The sequence below is a fragment of the Stegodyphus dumicola genome, chromosome 3, assembly GCF_044657685.1.
Source record: "Stegodyphus dumicola isolate Sdum_Otavi_A_Nest chromosome 3, ASM4465768v1".
NCBI classification, from domain to species: Eukaryota; Metazoa; Arthropoda; class Arachnida; order Araneae; family Eresidae; genus Stegodyphus; species Stegodyphus dumicola.
Window position 1 is genome coordinate 76053626 of NC_140770.1, and position 24082 is coordinate 76077707.

Genomic DNA, 24082 nt, shown 5'->3' on the forward strand with positions numbered 1-24082 from the left:
TTTGCTCTTCAGTTATTGCAAATTAATGTTTATAATTGCTGCTCATTTCTGTTCACATTTAACTAAAGCGAAACTTCTGCCAGGGTAGAATCATTAATTATCACTTAAGATGTATAGAAACATACTGTTGTAAAGAAACAACAGATAACAGTGTTTAAAGAACATCAAAATACAGCAGCAAAAACCTGAAGAATTTACTGTAGGATCTAGTTCGCTTACCTAGCATAAAAAGTGGCTAGATACACTTGAGTGTGATCCTTGCGACTTCTCGCACATGACTGAGGATGAACATCACCAGAGAAAGGTGTAAAAGACCCTTTTATTAAATAAAAAATAATTAAAATAAAGCATGGACTTGAGTGCTTACACAAATCACTGACTACATGTGGTGGGAACTAATTTGATATTAAGTTAAAAGAAGTGCGAGACTACGCATTTCGCAATAAACTAACAGGTTGACTCAGAAACCTACACCGGCAGGATACTAGCTCGACGGCAAAAATTTGTAGCCTCTATTAAGATTAACAGCTGGTAGAAACTAACAAACGTGCGTTCACAATAGCAGAATCACGCTCTGTCGAACCTCTTCGCTCCAACAGTTTAAATACATTTATTCATCTTACTTCACTTACATTCGGGCGACAAAACGCAAGTGTAAATGAGAGACTTCAGAAATAGCTCACAAAATAAAGTAACTACTAGTAAAAATAAACAGTATTCCACATAAGTATTCGTGAAAAATGATAAATGAGTTAGAATCCTCCGAGAAATTCACCGATTTAGCGTGCAGAAGGGTGGTTTTCACATTTAACAATCACATAATTACGTAGAAGTTTAATTTAAATGTGAATGCTATGCCATGTTATGTTTTTCTTTTATGATATGTAGTAATATTAATTAATAAAGATGACTTTAAATGCGATTTTTTTTGTTTCAGATTTTGCATTTTATCCTTTTACTACATAATTTACAATGATATGCTATCGAACGCTAGACTAATAGACGAATGGCGCTGCGTATCTAACCGAATTTTATGATGAATCTAAATGCCACATGTAAATTTCTATATGGGAGGTTCAGATTTATTTCTGTTTAAATCAACATTCAGTCTAGTTTAAATGAGAATTTATTAAAATACCAAACAAATTAAATCTAGAATCTATTTATCATCTCATCAGCAGCATTTGAGCTGTATCAAAAGAGATCTAAAATGAAGTTTAGACTGTTGCCGGTCCGAAGCACAAAAAAGCTTCTATTCAAAGCGGAACATATATTTTTCATTCTGTTGTTATTTTTTGCTATATTTTAATGGTTCATTTTATTTAGCGAAGACAGTAGCAATTATATTAAACACGGAAGCTTCCCTTTTCTCGAAATTTTAATATGTAAATTAAATTGTATATAAAAATACTTTTTAGTTTGAAAATTAATGCTTATTTTAAATGGCATGATGACTGTACATATTGATGCACAGAAGTATGTAGCTAAAAGAGGTGTGTATTGTGTTTGAATTTCAAATTATTTTTCATCACATTAATCTCTTTTTGATTTGAGAAGTAGATTTGCAGTCTCTTACAACTACTTGCGAGATGCGAATCGAAAGAATCCATGAATATCAATAAATTATTAATCTTTGAAGTTTCTCTTTATGAAACATATGCGAAATAAGAAATGAAATATTAGAAAATATAAGCCAGATTTAAGGCGAGAAATGAAAGATTACGGTAATAAAATGTAGATTTAGGTTGATTTCGATTGCATTTCTTTTCTTTCCTTTTTTTAAAAAATCTTTTTCCTCTTTTGGGCTCTATCTCTCTCTCCAGTTACTGCACGTTTTCAAATTTCATTAAAGGGCGGTTTAAAACTTAAATAAATTTCAAACTGCATTGTTGTGATCTTTCATTTATGATGTTTTATTTCCCGGTTGTAATAAAAAGATACTGAGTAATTCGATTGTTTTCGCACATTTCGCATGGCATTCTATGAAAAAGTAACTCATTTTCTATGAAAATCTTTCAATTACTTATTATGAAGTATCTAGGCAATATTTTAGGATTTTGTTAATTTATAAAAAGAAGCATTTCATAAAGATCTTAATTATTTGTATTTACATTGTTACATTTTGCGAAAATGTAATTATACTATTATTCGGAATTATTTAAAATATCTTTAAAGATTTCTTATGAAGCACTTTCATTTTAAATGATGCACAATAAATTTTTCCACTGTTAAAATGGTTCCAACAGAGATACTCGATTTCTTCCTCATTCACTGACTGATTCACCTTTGACTATCATTTTGTTAAGGAAACATTGGCGTCACGATAATTTATGATGCATTTTACTTCCTTCGTTCAATTAATTAATATGTTCATTGTATCCAAACATGATTAGATTTTTTTTTTTCCGAGTACAAAACATAAAAATCTGATGTTCCTTCTCCGCGATTCAAGCCACGGAACTTTGCATCTGCCAGTTTGTTTGAGTTGCATCAGTTGCATCATGTACACTGCGGAAAAGAAAAAAAAAAGGGGCGCAGTTCTGTACCTCCAGTTCTACTGGACCGATTGACGAAATTCAAATTGCATTTTTCATGTCTCAAAAGCGCGACTTACAATATATGTTAGATTTCTTTACAGCATTATTCTAATACAGGTATTTTGACACAAAATCAGACTTTTTCTGAAATAACATATCAATGTTTTTCCATATTTCGATTCTATGACTCAAATTATGCTTAGATATGAAATTTTATAATTTTTGGTGAGAAGTTTATGGAGAAATTAAAAAATTTGTCTTGCCGCATATTTTTCAGTTTGCGCCAAGAATAATTCACTTGGCAGAATAATTTAAATACTTACATAGTGACCTACTTCCTTTTTTTCATCGACGTAAGAGAGGTCCATAGTTCATTCTATCAAATAATTTTAACAAGGTGCGCAAACCATATTTTCGATATTATCGTTTATATTAAGTACGTCAAATTTCAAAACGCTTCAAAACGTAAATTCACGTATATCTTAGGAAATTTTGAATACAAAACTTTAACTTTTTCCAAATATGCTTAGAAATATATCTACTTTAAGATTATGTTAAGAATTTTATGGGTTATAATACAAAAATGTTTTCGAAAAATTTACAAAAATATTGAAAAATACAAGTTTTAAAAATAAACAATAAAAAATGTGCGAATTATATCTGGATTATATCTAAATTTCGAATTCTGAAGAAAGAATCAAGCAAGTTATCAAGCAAGCAATAAAAAAGAGATATTATTAATAAATATATAACAAATTCAATTATCAATGAGGAGCTAAAATTTTGAGAGCTAATTTTATAAAAAGTAATATGCTTAATAAAAATAATACGCTTTTAAAAATTAATATGCTTAAAAATTAATATTATAACTCGTGCGCGATTTTTACAAAACTTGGCATTTTGGCATAATTTGAGTCGTAGAATCGAAATAAGGAAAACAAAAATTGGCATGTCATTTCAGAAAATGTCCGATTTTGTGTCAAAATACCTATATTAGAAGAATGCTATATATAAATCTATTACATATCGTAAGTCAAACTTTCGAGGCATGAAACACGCAATTTGAATCTCGCCGATCGACCCAATAGAACGGGAGATATAGAACTGTCCCATTTTTGTTTTGAGCAGTGTTACATGTACACATTGTAAGGGGGGATATGATAATTTCTCATATTATCTTCTTCTCAAAGAAGAGACAATTGAGTCGACCACCAACTGGTGGCGAATTTACCACATTTTAGTTCAAGCTTTACTGTAAAATCTTTTTAAAACTTTATTGAGAGAAATGTGAAAAATCATGTTTACCATTTATTCGAGATTTGAACCGCGAAGCTTCCATTGCTAGCAGTAATACTGTTGTAATACTGCAGTAATACTGTCAGTTGCTAGTTGTCAGTCAGCAGTAATACTGCTAGCAACTGAAAGTAGCAGGCTTACAGTAGCAGAATTACTATTGTAATACTATGAGCGCAACGTTCTGGTAAACACAAACATTTTTAGATATAATCAATTAGCATCAGATTTTCAAGCAGCATAGTTTCTAGCAATTTAATAGAATTTTAAATATTATTTTGTTCTGAATTTTAGATTAAAGTTTTAAAGTAATTCTCTGGTACCTTATTCGCTATATTAGAAAGGACGTTTTATATTTGGAGAAAAAGGGGAAAACGAATATTTTAATTCATTAAAATATGACATTTTTACATAAATATTTTAATTATAGTTTGAAACGTTTTAAGAATTCATTCAGTAGTATTAATAATTTTAAGTTATTTTTCAAAGCCTTGGTTAACGAAATATAATGGTATAAGGTATTTCTCTCGCCTTCTTAGCATGGCTCGTAGTGTAGTGGTCAGCACACTGAGCGCGTATTCCAGAGGTCCGTGGTTCGATTCCCGGTGAAGGCGTTGCTCATTTTTCATCTCTCCTGCTTCGAAAAAATACCTAATGTCTTTACACTGGCTCCAGAACTAAAACGAGTGGTGGATGATGATTCTCCACACCCAGGATTTGGCGATCGGGTCCACTAATCCCAGTCGCTCTTTAAAAGGATGAGTATATAAGGTATTTTACCCGCCTTTTTAGCATGCCTTCGTAGTGTAGTCAGCATGCTGGGCGCGTATCCAAGAGGTTCGTGGTTCGATTCCCGGCGAAGGCTTTGCTCATTTTGCTTCTCTCCTGCTTCGAAATAACCTAATAACTCTACAATGGAAATAATTTATATTTCTGAACCTGTGGAATCTTTTCGTGACTATTGAAGTATAGTATTTCCGTTGTGAAAAGCAGTTTAATGTTTTATAAATTTCAAACACATGGTCATACAAAGTCATTCATAAAACTGATATTGAAATAAGTTACCATAATCAATAACGAATATAATTGCATTTGTTTTCCTAAAGCGTTGGAAAGCAAATTCCAAAGTTTTTAAATGCCGTTCTTAGAAGAAACGAACAGGTTCAAACTGATGATATATTTTGTTTCTTAAATTGCAGCTTGGATAGATCCGCAGTGTGTATTAATCCAGGTTGAAACTGATATGCAGTTCTACTTGTGAAGACTTTAATTGGGTATGCAGATGTAATGCAAAACTCTCATATTATACAAATGATCATTTTAATAATTCCTCTAGATTACTTGCTTTCTTTACAATGCATTTATGAAGTGTAACGTGACGGGCCTTCTCATGATGCACCCTGATTAACACTAAATCTGTCACAGCGTTGCCTTGCTTTCTTCTTCCTTTTGAGCATTTGGATTACTTTATATTCTGATGTCTGACCGTGTAGTTAAGACTACACTGTTCGCTGACGATCTAGTCTTCTGGAGCTGTGAGCCCTTGTACGGCGACCTTATTTTTTAATACCTAAGGATCTTTTGTGGTACCCCCTTTCCTTGATGTCTGAATAAAGTGCTTAAATTGCTTAATAGTTAATTCATGTCGGTAAAAAATAATATCATGTAAGGGAATTTATAGCACTCACTTCAAAGGTAGATTATTTAGTTTATTTTTTAGAATTTGTGAAAGATGTATAAATTTTACTTTTCCTTGATTTATTAATATAGGCTTTAAATTTATAAAAGCTTTTTGATATTTTATTCCTAATTCTTCTGTATAAAACACAGCATATCATGCAACTGAATCTGAAATTTCTGATGTCTGACCGTGTAGTTAAGACTACACTGTTCGCTGACGATCTAGTCTTCTGGAGCTGTGTTTCTTACAGCCCTTGTACGGCGACCTCATTTTTGAATACCTAAGGATCTTTTGTGGTGCCTCCTTTCCTTGATGCCTGAATAAAGTGCTTAAATTGCTTAATAGTTAATTCATGTCGGTAAAAAATATCATGTAAGGGAATTAATAGCACTCACTTCAAAGGTAGATTATTTAGTTTATTTTTTAGAATTTGTGAAAGATGTATAAATTTTACTTTTCCTTGATTTATTAATATAGGCTTTAAATTTATAAAAGCTTTTTGATATTTTATTCCTAATTCTTCTGTATAAAACACAGCATATCATGCAACTGAACCTGAAAATTTATTTGAAACAGTGTTAATGAACATACATAAAAAGGACGACCCAAGTACACAGTTTTAACCAAAGATTAAAATAATCTCAATAAATTTGTAGAATTGTTAAGAGTGTAAAGTACTTCAAAGATTTAAAGTTATATTTAAACAGAATTACTGGTAATAATTACCCTGATAATGGTACTAACTAGATTTTGCATAAAAACTTTGATGAAATGACTAATCATTTAAAAGACGAACATGCTGTTTATTTAAAAATGCAGTGTTTTTTTAAATCTTTATTATTTAAAAATACAATCTTTTTCTGTATCTTTAATTATGAAATCTGAATTTATCTTTTCTATGTACATTTTAAATATAATTGCAAAACAAATAAATATTTAGTATTTCCAGTCAAATCAGAATTTAAATTATATCGAGAATTTCCATAATCCTTTGTTTTATAGGCAAGACATAGGAAGTAAATAAGCAGATTTGTAAGTTTAAAAGTTACTGACGTAATCTAATTTGTTGAACAATATATCAACCTGAATTTTGCATGCTATGGCAAAAATCAGATAAAAGTAAAAAATAATCTTATGTTTCAAGATATAATGGAACTTTATTCGAAGAAATGGAACGCTATTAACATAATTTTCTCTGCAAAATACTAGAAGCATTTTTAAGTGCTAATATACAGATACTCGATGCACTTTCGAATAAAAGTATTGCTTTTATAAATCTAAAGTGTATTTAAAATGGAAATCAGTATAAAAAATCAAAACTTTTCCATCGAATCTAAAATGTTCAAGAACATTTGAGAAACAATAACACATAGATATCGTTTTTATAGAGTTGCATTATTTAAAAACAGATCTTTGTTTTCCATTATTGTCTGCATTTTGAATAAAACTTTCGTTTTAGCATAAGCTTCATAAAATAAAATCTTATATATATACGGGTCTAAATAAGCAAAACGGACTGGGAGTTTTCTTCTTGATTATTCTCTAAAAGCGTACTTTTCCATAAAAGTAAGAATAAAAGTCCTTTTATCATTCCTTTCAGAAATTTATTTTCCTCCTTCACTAGAAGTACTCTCTTATTCCAATCGTGTATTCAGAAATCAATGTTATTCTTGAATTATTTAGGCATATTTTGTATAGTTCAAGATTATTCATACACATACTTAATGGTCGGTTGATTTTAATTTGCATAATATTTAGGAAGAATACTTTTGATAGCAGTTTTGCTCGGCTTTAACATGTTAGATGCAAATAACGAATTTAATCCATATAAGAATTTTTATGCTGTATATTATGTTTATAATTCTTACTATATATGCACATATTGTTGGTAAATTTTAATAATTCATGTGGTAGAGATATAGTGCATTATTACAGGAAAAAATGGAGAGACTGATAATTTATTTGAACTTGTTATCAGGACAAATTCTGAAAAATGTTATAATACATTGAAGTCTGATGAAAATGACGCTTAGGCGGAAAGTGGTTAGTGATTCTGACTGTCATACCGAAGGGCCGTGGTTCGATTCTCGGAGAAGATATGGATGGAAATTGTCTGCTCTTTTATAAGCAACGGTGGGCAACTTATTAGGTGCCTCCAAAATAAAGTGACCATTGCTTCTGGACTTACTAGTGGCCAACGCTTATAACAGATAGTGCTGGCCATTGGATTTTTAAAAAAATAAGTTGATCAAAATTACTATGCATTTTACGATTTCTTACAAAATTCGTTTAAAATCAGAATACTGCTGAATTGCCTAAAATTAAAATGAACTCTCTCTGGAAAGTATCTGGATAACTTCTGAGGTCTAATAAAAATCGCCTGAAGGAAGTTTCTTCTAGAGAAGAAGAAGAGGATAAAGGAGAGCATGTCTACTGTAACTACAGTAACTCTTGGAAGGGATACCTCTATTTACTGTACAAAATTCTGTTGCTTATGGTCTCTTTGAATTAGACACGTATTTACCTCTTAATAAGGAGCACCTCTTTTTAAAGGACAAAATATTCGGTCCGGTGGATGTTCAGTATTTCCCTTACTACTATAGCCGACACATTTTAAGAAGTGTAAATTCGAGTGAATCAAATCCCTCAAGATTAAAATTTATTTCATTTAAAGTGAGAAAAGGTTCTTTTTACAATAAAGGCATCCCAGTAAGCTGAGATAAACAGAATGGCTGACCTGTTGAATAACAGGACTATGCACTACTTTAGGACAACCCTGAGAGGGATTACTTTGGACAACTTTTAAATCGCTTTAGACAAATTCTTGAAGCCTACATCATCAAATTTATCAGAGCCAGGTGTGAAAGTAAATCAAGGATTGATGAGTTTTCTATGTCCAGCGCAATATGGGAAAGACTCAGACTAAATTTAATTGAAAAGCTTTTCCTAGCATTTTAAAAACTGACCACACTTTCCAAATAGCCTTCTAATCGTTTTGCGATATTTTGTGATAATGAAATGAGTTCGGGAGCAGATTAAAAACATTCTTATAATAATGCATGACAAACAGTATCCTGCATTGTGAACGCCATGGCGGATTACTTGTTCGTTAGGGACACCGTTGTAATGAAATCTCTGACGTCATATCATGATTAAATTATCTTCACCGTCAAAATTGCATTCTAAGATATGTAGAAAAATATAATGAAATAGTAAAATGTGTAGTAATTTTTATAAATTCATTTGCTGATGAAAGGAGAATTGCAAATTCTGTTTTATTGTTTTAATTTAATTTAGTCAAAACTTTTTCAGTTAGTTCTCGGTAACAAACATACAAGCACATGAAAAGTTATCTTAATTATGAAATGATTTTATTTATTTAGAAAATAATAGTATGACTAGTGATCTTGAAGTAGAAAACTACTGCAATTATTTATTTTCTAAGGATTATGTTAATTTTATTAACAGTTAAATTTTGAGTTAAACTTCCTTTCCTATCGGTTCTTAATTTCAATTTACCACTTCCGGCCAGAACGCAGTTTTCGAATCACGTTTGAATGCTAACGAGGAAGAACGGTATTTAACCGCGAATTTCTACTGTCTTAGTGAGAGAGCTGCCAGATGTTCTGGCTAGCACGCGTCCGCCTTTTTAGGCTACTCTCTCGTTAATCTGTTATTTCACTCGGCCGTACTTTAGCCGTACTTTAGGCCCTTGATAGTTTCGCAGTCAATTAGCGTTAAGGTGCCAACTATGTTAGAATTTTGATAGCTTCGGCTATATTTTTTTAGTTAAGATTAGTTTAGTTTATTTCTTAGTCTTTTAAGTTGAAGCCCGAGTGTCGGCTTTATTGTACAACTCCAAGACGGAGTTTTGTTAAACTTTAGTTGGAATAATAAAGGGTTATTTCACCCTTCTCACTTGTTGCTTTCTACCCCACGAACTCAAGCCATTATTCGCTTACTAGTTCTTAAGATTCTTCACTTTCAACTGTAACTTAGAAATACACAGTGGAGAATCCTACATCTGGCGCTCGAAAATTTTCAACGGACCATGTCGTTAGAGACCGGGAAGCTTACGTTGACCCCTCCGACCTTTCAGGTCCCTCAAACGGCCGCGAATCCAGTGGAAGAATTCGGATTCATCGTGGAAACCATGCGTGCCCCTATGAAGCCAGCCGCAACGAAAAATTCAAATCTTCAATTTATTATATGGAAAGAGGCCCGATAGTGAACTTATCGAGGTAATTATACCCCGTCTACTACCGTCAGCTCAAGATTTCCTCGAAGTCCGTAATCCGCAAACATTAGAACATGTATTCCAGCTCGCGGTGAAGTTCCAAAGCAGAAGGAACCCGAAGAAAGCTCGTGCTAGCCAGAATATCTCGTATCTCTCTCACTAAGACAGTAGAAAATCGCGGTTAAATACCGCTCTTCCTCATTAGCATTCCGACGTGATTCTAAAGCTATGTTCTGGCCGGAAGTGGTAAGTTGAAATTAAGAAGCGATAGGAAAGGAAGTTTAATTCAAAATTTAACTGTAAATAAAATTAACATAATCCTTACAACTGTAAGATTACAAGTGCTTCTAAGCAATACCTATTATTATATATATTATTTACAGCTTTTATAAGCAAATACGAAAATGTTAAATCGATTAACATAAATGAATCACACTCAAAAGTTTTCAAAAGTATATCACTCTGAATATACTATATATACTAGTTGGAAATTTGTTGCTCCTACATTTATCAGAAAGTCAGAGAAGGACGCTTAAAAATAAAGAGGTTTTGGAAAATATAGTTATGTACAATTCATTATTTCATTATATATATAATTATGCATTCCACATTATTAAGGATTCCAACTATCGTAATAATACAATCAGGTTGACAAGAATTAAACAAGTTCCTCCCACTATGTTTTTGTAGTGTAATGGTGATTATATCAGTACGCTAATATGAATACTTGGGCTGAATTCACCAACAATGCGTACAGGAGTTTTCAAGAAATTCGCATGCAAAAATCATTATATCTGCATAGTAGCGCCAAAACTAAAGTTGTTGGACTATTGTTAGACAGAGACTCAAATTAATTGATTGGAGTCAAAGTTTACCGCAGTCGAACTTCATGCGCGATTCAATGAAGGAATTGAAGACCCTGCATTCATGTGCTCTTGTAATATAATGTTGGAAAAAAATCGTATAATCTGAAGACCTTGTTCATTTCCTGGCCAGTGCACAGTGAATGTTTCATTTCTGCATTGATCAATAATTCTTAACATTTCTGCACCTGGAAGGAAAAATATATATTTCTTTAGATATCAGTATTTATTAAACTTAGGGCAGAGATAATACATCTGAACTTTCAACCTTGAGTGACTGATGCTATGGAAATGATCACTTTAAGCTGTGGATATGCCCTAACAGTAAAAGGATTGCTAGCTGGTTGTGGCTCTGGCATAAGTGAAAGTACACTGGCTTCCAAATATTAAGGCAAAATAACAACAATTAGCGAAAAGTCGTTCAAAAAATAAGCCAATCCGTATAAAATTTGAACATGTTGTCAATTAAAAATTCTTGATAAAACCTGCAGTATGTGAATTAGTGGCACTGAAACGAAATAAGTTATCTGCGATGAGCATAAATGGCAGGTTTCAGAGAAAGCCTATAAATTTCTTTGTGATACTGAGATAAAAAATCGGGGATAGCCAATTCGTAACAATGACCTCCGGGCATCATTTGTCAGAAGAACTGCAATGGAGAGCGATTGGGAGACTATAGGAAGAACAAAGTGTATAGAAGTATCCAAATGGCTAAATATGAGTTCTTCTGTGGTTCATAAATTTTAGCAACAATTTTGACCACAGATTCGGCATCCAAAAGGAAGTTCAGCCAAAGACGGCTAATCTCTATGAAGAGCGCTGATGACAAATGTTTACTGTTATGCGCACAAAGGAATAGAACGTCAACGCCGACTCGACTTAGATCCTCCCTTCTGCAGAAACTAGAAGGTTGGTCTCATCGTCAACCATGCGTAGAAGGCTTCACGAAGGCGTTATGTACGCCATGTGACCAGCCATTTGCGTGCCGCTCACGTCACGTTATAAAAGGGAACGTTTGAGGTGGGCACGTCAACTGCCACTGGACAGCTGATCAATGGAGTTATTTTTTCTGTATGGATGTTTTCTTTATTGATGAATCCAGGTTTAGCCTCCAAAGCGATAGTAGGCGTTACTTGATTTGGACAGAACCTGGAACCCGATATCATCCTTCAGAAACCCGTGAAAGAAATACATACGGAGAAGGCAGTATCTTGAGTATCTTGAGGCAGTATCTTGAGTGGACGCAGAGACCTCCATGTCTTTTCACGTAGAAACGTGAATGCTCAGGCGTATAGAGATGATATCCTTGATGCTCATGTGCGCCCTTATGCTAGTAGATGATAATTTCCAATAGTTTATCCAATAAGTGATAATTTCCTGTTACAGGACGACAACGCTAGACCGCACATGTCGCGCATCGTGGATGATTATCTTCAGCAGCAAACGATTCATGGAATGGCCAGCTCCATGACTGAACCCGATTCTTAAAAGGGATTTTGGATCCTGGCATGTTTGAGATGCTTCAGGAAGACCTATAACTGCTCTCAATCCTCCTCTTCAGACCCTTGCCACGCTTGCAACTGCTCTGCGAAAACAATGGCTCTCCCTTCCTACGGAACTGTTAGAACTGCATAATTGAAAACATCCTCATCGCTGTACGTGTTGTCTTGCTTCAAAGGGAGATAATACTCCATATTGAAGGTTATGTTCCGGTACCAAATTGACACATCCAATTTGTTCATTTTATACATGTGTTAATTTCTATAACACAATAATTGTCTGGTAATTTCTTTGGATGTTATTTTGTACCTTACTATGTGTTGTATACTGTGGGTCAGTTTCATTAAAGTTTACACGTAATGTTTGAGTAATCGTCATTTTTGTGATTTTTCCTTAATTAATGATAACCAGTATATGTTATCTTACAGTACCTAAAGCTTACTAGTACAGCTAAAGTTCTACAGTACACGAATGATATGCACATATTCACTACAGATCATTTGCACCAGTTTATAAAAGCCATATTCCACGGGTGATTAGGGTTAGAAAATATAACCGCCAGTTATCAAGCAAATGTATAGACAGAGAACTAGCTGAATGAACTTATGAATTTCAGGTGCTCCATTGGTTGCCGCGTTTGCCAAATATGTAAAATTTTTAAGATTTAACTTGCAATATAATTAAAACTTTTTAGTGACATGCAGTTATTTATACTGTCATAAATGCAAATGTATTATTTCCTGTGATAACTTCCTTATTTTTCCTGCAACTGTCACCATTTCCAATGACTGCATTTATTTCCATTTACATCAAAGACAACCTTGTGAAGGCTTCTGTATATAATGTTTATAATTTCATATTACATTTCTGCGTTAAATATTGTATTTTCAGTACTTTTCACCTGGAATCTCTAAGTAACAAAACGATGCTGAAGCCAGCACACGAGACAGTAGTCACGCCGCTTCACCCCACCTATACCACCCGGACTTAGCTCCAGCATTCATTCTACCTCAAGCGCCTCCAGTGGCACCTACCTTACGACAGCCGGATAAAAACATGCAAGTTGCATGTTATTCTCGGCATAAAGCGGAACCTGGAAACTGGTATGTATCATTTAACCATCCTAGCTTCTTTGTTGGATTGAAGATCTTATTCATCACTTCCGTCGTATGCCCACTAGGTAAATTCACAGGGAGGCGTCAGTAGCTCGACTATAATTTCACTGAGCCCTATTTTAACATTGTTCTATGTTAGTGTTCAAAAAGTGGAATAAAGAATTTAAGAAGAGTTAAATTTGATTGATTATCTTTCATGAAACATTTAGAGTAAGCACTGAAATAAAAAATGTCATGTAGAATTTTCCTAGTTCCTGTTTGCTTTTTAAAGATAAGGATGAAAACATAATTAAAACGTACTCCAAAAATTAAAAATTTGATGCTTATATTCGACGAATATAATCGTTAAGACATTTAATCAGTAGATAACTGAGGTAGTTTAGGCTTTCAATCATTAAGTTCTTTAAAAAGTATCTTTAACGTTTTAGATGAAGATACAAGTTGTGATACTGGTAAATTTACTTCTGAACATTTTCAATTTCTTCAAAAAATTGAAATGATTCATTTGAGATTGAACGTATTGCCTTTAATGAGATTTATTTTACTTCTATTCGCTTTATCTGACTTTTGTAATTGAATAGTTTCTTTCAAAAATGTTTACTTTGGAACATTCATAATATTTTCAGTAACGGCCTAAAAATGGTTCATTAAAACTAATATGAATTTTAAGCTAAAGATATATAATATTCTATATTTGGCATTATATCTTCGTTTATAATTGATTTCTTACTTTATTTGAAATTTATCAATAGAGAGAAAATTAGAAATTGCTAGAGTAAATATTTATTCCATTATTTCTGTCTCAATTAAAATCCAAAGAATGAGTTCTTGTTGAAATACATCCTTATGAAATTAGAAATATTTTCTCTTTAATTATTTCTTCAAACGTTGCAACGATGATTAAAAAACATCCGCATTTTGGTGATGCATTTTTTATGAATCTGCTTTAATCTTCGAGGAATGTTTTTGGAGTAAATGAATTTATCTTTATCAATTGATATAACTCTTCTTGAGATACTTTTGAACACATACGTGTCTTTTAAATAGCTTTGAAAATTAGATTAATTTTATTAAATGAAATTCTTTCACCACTGTGAAGAAGCGGATGGTTCTTCCTCATTCGTTTCTTTTCTTTGACATTTGTTCAAGCATTTCTGAATTTCTAAGAATTCTTTGAACAAGTACTTCAGAAGAAGAAAACTTCTGAAAAATGTTTTATTTTAATAGTCCAAACTAAAATATACTGGAACACATTATCATTAATTTAAAAAGAAATAATAATGGTAATTTAAAATATGATAATGCAGACGTATGTAAAATATCTTATTCAGGGTTAAGAAGTAATTCAAAATTTACAATTTGTGATTGATTATAATATACAGAATTTAAATTGCATTTGAATTTTAGTATTAAAATGTGTTATAATAATTACAATAAAGTTTTTTATGAGAACATATTAATTATTTTCTCTTTATTTCTTATTGGAAAAGTTCATATGTTCCAGGAGTTTAATGGAGTAATGAGATTTACCGAAGTAACATTCTGGATTAACCCATATATAGTAGCATACAAAGGTTAGCGCATCTGGCTAGCTTACAGACGATACCATGTTCGACACCGTAAGTAGGAAACGTTATTTCAAATATATTTCAGTCCTAAACTTTTCCTTGTCTTGGATCTCTCTATTACGCGCCGAGTGGGCTAGCGTGACATCACGAAGTCATGCAGAAAGAAGGGAGAAAATACCTTATAGTACTACCCCTTGCTTCTCCTTGCCAAATTTATTGAATATAAAGAGCAGCTTTGCTAAAGGGTTCCACCAAATCACTATTTCTTGAATACATATCCTATATTAGGAAAAACGGCGAAAATCTTCTTCGAAATCTGCAAAAATCTTCATCATCTAGAGATAAAACATCTCGATTCCGAACTTGGTAGCAGCATTACGAATTATCATTAGCTGGACTGAAGCCTAAGAGATAACCACTGAAACTGTCCGCCATAGCTGAATCCACCATATTCTTGGTGGAGTCCGGACTCTTTAGCCAGGCAAACACATCTGTGTTTCTCTTTATCCATTTCCACACCCATATTCCATCGAGATAGCCTTCTGAGCATGCATCCTTTTCATATGCGGCATGACATTAAGTATAGTGAATTTCTCTTGTAATAATAATATTTCTAAGAAGGCCTTTTTGAAAAATGATCAGTAGTTCTGAGAGCATACATAAGCATTCGTGCTGAACTTGAATTGTAAGACATTCGAATTAAAAAAAGAGCCAAATCGCATGAAACAATGGATGGTCGTCTTAAAGACTGTTCACTGAACATCTTCGTTACATTGAATAGTTCGCTTTCTTTTCGGTACACATATCTCCAATATTTTATGAATTTTATGCTTTATGGATTTCTTTTCCAAGAGGAAAATTTGCGTATAATTGTGGGTATTTTTCATGGGGTTAGTACATATTTAATTCAATTAAATAGTCAATATAAAGGATTTCGTGAGTTGCGGTTTTGCACAAGCTGCTATTTGTGTATTGTACAGAATATTGCTGGAAACGGGTTTATATGCGCATGACTTTACTTCGAAGATATTTCAAAGTCTACTTTGGAAATGGCACATGCCGCGTACTTTATACACATGCTGATAAGAGAGACTAATTTCTGTTCATTCAAGTGCAATGTTTAAAGATTTACTTTTTCACATTTTTATTTTTCCATTTTTTATTGCTATTGCTAATATATAGGAATGAAATTAAGAAATTAACTATTAAATGTAAATGCTAAGATGAACAATGTATATAAATGAGAAAATAATAGCATTCTTAGTTTCATAGCAAGGAATTCTTCACATTCTTAACTTTCTATATTTTATTGACATAAACTATTGAATCGAAAGTTAAAAATACGGCAAAGAAATATGAGAAAGGTTGAAAGGAATGAATAGTAAATGGGACTAACTCATGAAAAAATAAATTAATGATAAGGACAAAAACAAGTAAGAAAAATTCAATTATTAAGATGAAATAACTCGAAGAACATTTTTAATAAAAAGGGAAAACTAAATGAGAAATCCGTTTAAAAACTAAAATAATAGTAACACTCTATACAATAATAAAGTTAAGAAAAAGTTATTAAATGAGAGCGCTGTGAAGAACAATGGACTTATGAGACAAGAATAGTATTCTAAAAACTTCGTTACTAGTAAATCTTTGTAGAAGACAAAAAATAAGCTTAATGAAACGAAATGAATATTAAATGAGAAATCCATTCTGAAAAAAATTCTGAAGTTATTATACTAGAATTAAGATGAAGCGAAAGGAAACTAAGAAAAACACAAGCATGCACGATGCTTGCGTACAGCATAAACAGACGAATTAAGCTAAATGCATGTTTATGCTCATGAAGAGATTATAGTAGGAAGAAAGCAACTGGTGAGTTTGGGATACTGTTGCTTTCTTCCTACTGTATTTCACCATTCTCAGTTCTATAAAAATGGTAGATGATAAAAACTAGAAATTTACAGCAGCAGTTGTGCAAAGAAGCCAGGACGTTTTGAAAAATTGCTAAATGAAGCACAATGATGTTAATAAAAGATAAGTAAACGAACGCTAAGAAATATGCGCATGGAAGAACCATATTTCCAGAAAAGGAATACACGATTTAAAATTTCTATAGAATTGCCGCCAATGAAGTCAATGACACATATCTTAAAAAAGAAAGAAACTTATTCACTTAGTTTATAAAGTGTATGCAGTGGCATCAGCATTAGAAAGAAAATTATTCAGCATAGTACAAAGTATATAAGTTCATAAAAGGGAAGAGAATTACTCAGCAAGACTGTGAAGTACGTAACACCAAAATGCCAAAAACTCAGCATAGTAACAAAGTATCTAATGTCGTAATGAAAAAGAAAGGAAATTGCTCAGCATAGTTACAAAATTTGTGTTTGATGATTGAACAAAAGCATGGCATCCCATACTTTGACTAAAGCAAAATAATGAACGAATGGAATATGAAGCAATAAAATGCTCATGCATTGTTTGATAAATTTTAATTTGATATTATATATATACATATATACAAATGAAGCAGGAGCCAACCCACACATATATATACATATACATATGAAGCAGGAGACAGGTGACGGAAGACGGGGACACCTGGTGTCTAACAAAGGTAAGCAGGTATATGTTCCACGCCCTCCACTATATTAAACTGGCAGCTCCCGAGACCCAGGATGCTTGCTTCGGGAATGCATTTGCTTCTCTATGAGGTCGCATGAACAAACTAAAAGCCTGGATAACGTAAGATGAATGCGTGAATATATAAGCATTAGCTATTAGAATGCATGTAACATCAGGCAGGAGATATGAAAAAATGAGCAATGCCTTCGCCGGGATTCGAATTTGGACCTCTCGAATACGTGTCGAGTGAGCTAACAGTTACACCACGAAGACATGCAGAAAGGAGGGAGAAGTTACTTTATATCCCATTTTCGAAGTATCGGGTTTTAACGAAAGTTTTCCGCCACTGCAAATATCGTTTGCGAAAACAGCTTCGCGCTGGCGTGGCTAATTCTATTTTGTCAAACGATTTTCGGCATTTGAGAGAAAGAGAATTCCTTTAGAACACTGTGAAATTTGTAAAAAAACCTCGTTATCATTAAATACAAGGTGTCTGAAATGGAACTATCTTGCTGCCAGATTAAAACCATCATTTACGTCCAGTTCGTTTGCAAAATGTCACCAAATCATGTATATAGCTTTAGGTACTTACTTACCACCAGCTGAGTTGCTGTATCACCTGTTATATGACTATCAGGATTTGTACTCATTTGGTGTAGCATTTTATTATCGCTAGGCCAATCCAAAAATCTCTATGAAATATTAAAATTTGTAGCGGAATTTATAGTTACTTCGGAAGATGGGTATTTGTGACCTGTGGTTATTAAAGAGACCATGTCAAGATTTTGACTGCGCTGAATGAGGATTTTAGCAACACTTTATGCATTGTGATTTTGAATATACAGAGAATGTTTGCTCTAGAAGTCAGTGGTAACTTGGATACAATAAGAAGTTATTCAAATGCATTATACTGAACACAATCAACAGGGTATATTAATGTATATCATATGTGCTGTTACCATATTTTCAGAGTTCCTGTGTAATATTTGCTTGTCACATTCGTAGTAGTCACTTGTGTTATTCACGTATTTACGATTTGCTTACTTAGGATAACTGCAGGTGACACTGAGAAATAAAAATCAGTGAGTAGAGTTGGAAATTTATGTGCTCATTGAAAAACATATGCGGTTCGCTTATATACAAAGCATCATTTTATATCTTATTGGCATTTTTGCACCGGTTACTGGTACAGGACACTTGAAGATGGGACTGTAAAATATTCCCTTCATTATAACACCACACGGCCGCTAGATATGTGTTCATAGCTGAAAAAAGCTAAAACTTTCAACAGTAAGGTGTATAGCGACATACTAGTCTACGTTGATGCTTCCATCAAGGAAAAATGTCGAACTGAGTTCCGGTGCAAAAAAGTTAATGTTCCATCAAGATAATGCAAGATCACATATGTATTCTTTCACTGATAGAAGTCTGTACTGACACGAATGGGATCTTTTGCCACACCACCATGTAGCCCCAACATCGCTCCTTCAGACGTCTACTTTTTTCATATCTGCAACTACATATTGCTGTGCTGTCTTCCATTCTGCACAGAACGTCCGAAATGAGGTTGATGTATTTTTGGACTCTTGACCACCAAGTGTTCGAAGAGAAGGTTTTGAAAAATTACTAAAACGTTGGCAAAGGATCATAGGTTTGGATGGTGATTACTACTCGCGCTGAAGGTACTGCTTTTATGTTTCTATGTCTAACTTTATTAAGAATATTGTTTTGGCGTAAAACGTTCGTTGCAACCAGATAAAAGTATTTTAAACATAAAAGGATCGAAATCGATCAGCAAGAAAAATATTCTTGGGTATGTGGTTCTATCGATAAAGGACAGCTTGAAAAATGTGTATACACTGATTCACCACTAAATTTAAAACATTCTGAATCAAATTTTGAAGCGCTTAAACTAAGTACACCAAAACACTTCCAAAAAAATCTCTGGGCGAAATTTCGTAGCTTCATGAGTAACAAACTAGCAAGTTACTCGAAAATCTATCAAGCCATTTTAATTAGAACAGAGAAAGATTAAACTGAAAACATGCAATCATACTTCACATCCGACGGATATAGATTCTACGACCTCTGCAGTTCTCAGTTAATACCGCATGTAACATCATATACAATGTCATGATAATTCTAAATATAGCGAAACACTCGAGAAATATGCAAAAATCCAGCAAAATTTAATTTATAAATTACATGAAGTTGAATATGAACAGCATTAAACAAAGTAAGAATGCAGCGCATTTACTTTATATTCTAAATTTAATTTTCTTACAACCTGCGTTCTTAAAAAAAGATTCTAATGATTTACTTCAATACTGAAGAAATGATAGAACAGCACGAAAACACGATATCTATAGTAGATAGTATTATGTATGTTTTCAAGGTATTATAGAACAATAAAATTAATGCTTTTTATAAAGTCACAGAATAAACAATGAAACATCGTTTAGAACTAACTATGAATCGCATATGCATAATTGCGCTCGTGAAGAGTTTATAGTAAGAAGACAGCAATAGGAATGTTTGCACTGCTGTATTTCACCACGTTCCGTTCCTGGTTGGAACGGACTTTGAAAATTAAAAATTATTAATCTCTTTAATTTTCCATACTTTTTGTTGATTCATCATTCGTGGATAAATGCACAGTGGTTGCTGAAGCCGCTTGAAATTTCTGCTGTCAATATCTTTTCATTGAGAGCTCTAAAAATTTTAAAAGCATTTTTAATCATATGTATGAGTTATGCCATTCACATCTTTTCTCAGATTTAATGTTAGTAATTTTTCGGTAATTACAATCAAGCAATTCTATGTTTTTCTATTTGGATGTAGATTTTTTAAAAAACATTCATAGATGTTACGATCATGTATCTCTTGTACAATATTTGAAGGAGATAAAAAACTTTATTCGGTTATTTGTCCTTTAATCCTACCTCCGATTCAATAAACAATAAATTTTACAGCTTACTCTTTCATCTGTGTCCAAATTCCTTTCTTTTGTTTTCAGAAAGAGAACTGAAGAACAAGTTTTCCCCCATTAGCCCAAAGCTTAGTGCGTAATGCTTATGAGCAAAGTTCTGATTGAGTTAAGGTCCTCCTGATTGGCTGGTTCCCCGATTGAGGTCGAAACAGAAATCGAATGATGGCGAACAACAGTCAAACAACTACTAGTTCTTTTCTCAACGGCGTCAACTAGTACAAAACGAGAGAAATTCTGCAAAAGAAATCTTGCGGGAGTGAGGTTAGAGCAAGGTTAGGGATTGACAGCAGCGCAGAAGGGAAAGAATGTGAAGAGAATAAACTGAATTAGAATAGCAGATAAACTGCCAACTATAATTTAGAGAAGATTTAGAATTAGAAGGATTGGGCTAGAAATTGTAAATCTATCTTTTAATGAATTAATTTTAAGAGAAAGGAACTTATACTTCAACAACTTTTTACAAAAAATTCTTTCACTGCTATTTTTTAAGCGAAAGTTTGAATTGATCAAGAAGCCTATCATAAATCAGAATAAATATTTAGTATCAGCCAACAAATTGGAGTCGTTATCGATGTGGTGGTTAGTGGCGTTGTCTGCCACATCTTTGGGTCCAAATTCGAATCTCGGAAAGAGGATGTACAATATATTTTGTAAATGTACAGTGTATTTGTGGCAGAAAAGGGGCACTTAAAACACAATCGAACCAAAAGTCTCCTCGAGAGATTCGTGATAGAGAAACAGATTTATATCCTTGGATCGATTGCCTAGTGTGTTCTCTATCAAAACGGAGGCTTATGTCACTTATGATGTGCCCAAGTCCTTTGCAAATGAGATGCGATACTCTCTTCCTCTTTACCACGATAAACTCGTTCACTTGATATGATTATTGAAAGTTAAATAAATGCTGGCTACTATATTGACACAAGTTGAGCCTGTCGCTTCTTGCACAGCGGTTCTTTGTTTGGATGTATGCTAGTAAGCTTAATTGTGAGACTAGCACATACATCAAGTCGATTGTGGTACTTTGCTTTCCTTTGAGTAAATCATGAAAACTCTTTTTCACGCAGATAATATAAAGTCAAACTGAAATGCAATTTTGAAAGCACCACTGCACTGTTTACTATATTCTGTTTCCACCGAACTACTTTGGATTCGAACCTAAGCAAATAGCATATGATGTGCATGATTGGTTTTCTTCATGTGTAACAAGAATACAAGCCAATTTCCCTCAGAAAGTTCTCCACGAAGGGATTCCTCTTTCCATATAAGCTTTGCTTCATTCAAATAACCTAATCTATTCGCTGGTAATGAAGCCTAGAAATTAACCGTATCTTCAGCTTCGAATTTCACTTTAAATCCTGTGTTACTTGAACACTTTATATTTCAGGTAACTGTTTTCTTTCATTTAATGACAGTTTGTTATTTTAAAAATTGCAATTGAAAATTCAGGAACCCTTCTAAATTGGTTAAATTTACCACTTTGAAAATATGTTCCAAATAATGCACTTGGAATTTCGAGATTCGAGTGCATGCCATTGCATAACTCGTTTTCAATAATGTAGTTAATCGCATTTACTGAAAGGATTCTAAGTTTAGAAAAAATGAAATATTTTTCTGTTTTTATACCACTAACCCACAAATAAAAATTACCCTCAGATTCCTTTGATTTCTCATGGGCAATGATAATAGTCAAACAATTACTTTGTAGACAGAGATTTAGTTCATTTTATTTCGAGAATACAGCTGAAATATATCTCATTTGTACTTAGCCACATATCATCAGGAAGAAATGATGTAAAATCTGGTTAATTTCGTTTAAAAATAACAGGTTATCTTGAAAATTCAATAGGACTATAAGGTCAGACTTCGAGGGCAACTTGTGTTCCGCAGACCACACTTAGAAGAATGCAACTGTAAGAAATTATTTCAAAATTATTAATATTTGAAAATCAATTTATACAGAAAGTTTGGGCTCAATCTGTATTGAAATAATATTTGCTGACATTTTACTGAATTCGGTATAAACTGATTTGCATCTATGCAGCAGTCGACTACACTCGTCTCATCGCCTTGTTCACAACAGTCATTTTTTGTTCGCAACTGATAAAATTGTAATAAACTACATTTTTGTATCCAGAATTTGCAGAATTATAATTAAGCTGTAAATTCATTTGAAAACATTTTGTTGTCTTTTTACACCAATAATTTTTCTTGGAAGGATGACGGCCTTTAAAAAGGCTTGACGTTGTCCCAAGTAATTTATTACTTTCATCAGTAGCGCTTTCTTTCCTCTGAAATTATACAAGCCAAAGACATAATACTTAATATAAGATCAACTTCGGAATAGCCCACCAACGCAGTAACGATAAAGTCGTTGAACACTGATACCTCGGTCCAGGGTTCGAATGCCGGTGAATGGGCTTGCTACAGGGGCACTTTTTGTGATTTTCCCCATGTGTAACGTATATACCAGCCAGTTTATACATTAGAAGTTCTCCATAAATGAATTACTTCTTTTAGACAGAAAGCTCTCGAGTGCTTTGCCATAATCAAAGAAACCAAACTTTGGGAGAAAACTATGCTGTTGCTTTTAAAACATCAAAAATCTTCTTCCTCAAACTTATTTTGTTATTCATAAAATTTCTTTATAAAATTCAAGCTTTAATTATTTTGTAACGTTTTCGTAGAAAGATGCTAAGGGTTTTAAAAGACAAGTCTTCAAATTATAAACTATTTAGTTTTCAACCAGACAACTAACATGTTTGGAATATATTTCATTAAATATGATTCAGACATATCTGTCAAATATATACAAATTATATTTGCAATCTCACATTAAAAAATAATAAAATACATCTTTCTTTAAAAGCGACCATGAGATTAATTTGTCTGACGGAATTAAACCTTTCTTGCATTTTCCCTAATGTAAAAAATCTGACGTGTACCTCACATGACTTCCTTGTACGGAATATTAAATTATACGCATTTTTTCTGCATTTCATTTAAACTTATTGAATTAAATTAAATCTACTTCGTCGTTAGAGCATAAACCACAACAGAATAAATGCGCTTTTTATAATTCACTATATTTATTGACCATACCGATACTCTAGCGCTATGTTCACTTAATAGCGTTAAATTTCGTTCATTTTATAACTCAGAATACACAAAATTTATATCATTTGAAGAATTATCACATGTTCTATTCAAATACTATAATAAATCTAAAACGATGTATAAAAGAAATTAAGCAAACAAAAGAAAAAAGAAACAGTTTTTCACAGACGATTCAGTATTTCTCATTCCATTAATTCAGTTCTCACTTCGCTACAAGGCAAAAAAAAAAAAAAAAAAAAAAAAAAAAAAACTCAAAATACAAAATATCTATAAACATTACGAAGTAAACCTTAAACACTTATTTCCTCGAATAAATTCCAGAATGGATTAAGCATGATTTAATTCGAAATGATAAAAGAAGGCGTTATCTTTGTTGCGAAGCTTAGTTTCTCTAGATTGGCAACAAATCTGCTATTCTGCCAAGTTTCAAATGTAAACAAACGTGGCCACCATGACAAAAATAATTAGACTTAGTCACACTTAAACAACTTTTAAATTGTAGATAACTCGACAAATATTGCATGCAGATTTACTAAAGGCATAAAAATCTTAGCCGGAAG

At 32.8% G+C, this 24082-nt stretch overlaps 1 long non-coding RNA gene across 1 annotated transcript in view; it reads left to right on the plus strand.

Annotated features, from left to right (window-relative positions):
* The window catches only part of LOC146998030 (uncharacterized), an 85943-nt gene that overhangs the window by 48945 nt on the left and 12916 nt on the right, over nucleotides 1-24082 (plus strand). Inside the window, exon 2 of the long non-coding RNA XR_015039990.1 lies at nucleotides 13003-13214. This is a non-coding gene — a long non-coding RNA (uncharacterized LOC146998030). The remainder of the gene's footprint in view (nucleotides 1-13002; nucleotides 13215-24082) is intronic.